The sequence below is a fragment of the Mesocricetus auratus genome, unplaced genomic scaffold (genome assembly GCF_017639785.1).
Source record: "Mesocricetus auratus isolate SY011 unplaced genomic scaffold, BCM_Maur_2.0 Super-Scaffold_100003, whole genome shotgun sequence".
In the NCBI taxonomy this organism is placed as follows: Eukaryota; Metazoa; Chordata; class Mammalia; order Rodentia; family Cricetidae; genus Mesocricetus; species Mesocricetus auratus.
The window spans coordinates 111,209,691-111,212,062 of NW_024429188.1; positions in this window are offsets into that span (position 1 = coordinate 111,209,691).

The window sequence follows — 2,372 nt, forward strand, 5'->3', positions numbered from 1 at the left end:
CAGAGAGTGACCATGCAAATTAACAAAATCAGAAATGAAAAGGGGGACATAACAATGGACTCTTAGGAAATCCAGAGAATCATCAGGTCATACTTTGAAAACCTGTACTCCACAAAATTCAAAAATTTAAAGGAAATGGACGACTGCCTGGATAGCTATCACTTGCTAAAACTAAATCAAGAACAGATAAGCAATTTAAACAGACCTATAACCCCTATGGAAATAGAAGCAATCATCAAAAGTCTCCCAACCAAAAAAAGTCCAGGTCCAGATGACCTCAGTGAAGAATTCTACCAGAAATTCAAAGAACAGCTTATACCAATTCTTCTCAAAGTATTCCACACAATAGAAGCAGAAGGGTCTTTGCCAAACTCTTTCTATGAGGCTTCAATAACCTTGATCCCCAAGACACACAAAGACACAAATAAGAAAGAGAACTTCAGAGCAATATCCCTCATGAACATTGATGCAAAAATACTCAATAAAATACTGGCAAATCGGATCCAAGAACACATCAAAACAATCATTCACCACGATCAAGTAGGTTTCATCCCAGGGATACAGGGATGGTTCAACATACGAAAATCCATCAATGTAAGCCACCATATAAACAAGCTGAAAAACAAAAATCACATGATCATCTCACTAGATGCTGAAAAAGCCTTTGACAAAATCCAACACCCCTTCATGATAAAGGTCTTGGAGAGATCTGGGATAACAGGGACATATTTAAACATAATAAAAGCTATATACAGTAAACCAACAGCCAACATCAAACTAAATGGACAGAAACTCAACACAATTCCTCTAAACTCAGGAACAAAACAAGGCTGTCCACTTTCTCCATAACTTTTCAACATGGTACTTGAAGTTCTAGCTATTGCCATACGACAACAAAGGGGGATCAAGGGGATACAAATTGGGAAGGAAGAGGTCAAACTTTCACTGTTTGCAGACAATATGATAGTTTACATCAATGACCCAAAGAACTTTACCAGAGAACTCTTACAGCTGATTAACACCTTCAGCAAAGTGGCAGGCTACAAGATCAACTCAAGAAAATCAGTAGCCCTACTATATACAGATGATAAAAGGGCTGAGAAAGAAATCAGAGAAACATCACGATTTACAATTGCCACAAACAACATAAAATACCTTGGGGTAACGCTAACCAAACAAGTGAAAGACCTGTATTGCAAGAACTTTGAATCTTTAAAGAAAGAAATTAAAGAAGCCCTCAGAAAATGGAAAGATCTCCCATGCTCTTGGATAGGTAGGATCAATATAGTAAAAATGGCAATCCTGCCAAAAGCAATCTACGGATTCAATGCAATCCCCATTAAAATCCCAGCACAATTCTGCACAGACCTTGAAAGAAAAATAATCAATTTTGTATGAAAAAACAAAAGACCCAGGATAGCCAAAACAACCCTGTTCAACAAGGCAACCTCCGGAGGCATCACCATCCCTGACCTCAAGCTCTATTATAGAGCTATAGTACTGAAAACAGCTTGGTATTGGCACAAAAATAGACAGGTAGACCAATGGAATCGAACTGAAAACCCTGATATTAACCCACACACGTATGAACATCTGATCTTTGAGAAAGAAGATAAAAATATACAATGGAATAAAGAAATCGTCTTCAGCAAATGGTGCTGGCATAACTGGAGACTGGCATGTAGAAGGATGCGGATTGATCCATGTTTATCGCCATGCACAGAACTTAAATCCAAATGGATCAAAGACCTCAACATAAATCCAGCCACACTGAACCTCTTAGAAGAGAAAGTGGGTGGTACCCTTGAACGAATTGGTACAGGAGACAGCTTCCTGAACATAACACCAGTAGCACAGACAGTGAGATCAACAATTAATAAATGGGACCTACTGAAACTGAGAAGCTTCTGTAAAGCAAAGGACACAGTCAGCAAGACAAAAAGGCAGCCCACAGAATGGGAAAAAATATTCACTAATCCCACATCCGACAGAGGGTTGATCTCCAAAATTTACAAAGAACTCAAGAAGCAAGTCTCCAAAACACCAAAGGACCCTATTAAAAAGTGGGCTGCAGAACTAAATAGAGAGTTTTCAATAGAGGAGTCTAAAATGGCTGAGAGGAACTTGAGAAAGTGCTCAACATCCTTAGCCATCCGGGAAATGCAAATCAAAACAACTCTCAGATACCATCTCACTCCTGCCAGAATGGCTAAAATCAAAAACACCAATGACAATTTATGCTGGAGAGGATGTGGTGAAAGGGGGACACTCCTCCATTGCTGGTGGGAGTGCCAACTAGTTCAGCCACTTTGGAAATCAGTATGGAGATTCCTCAGAAAAATGGGAATAAACCTACCACAAGACCCAGCAAC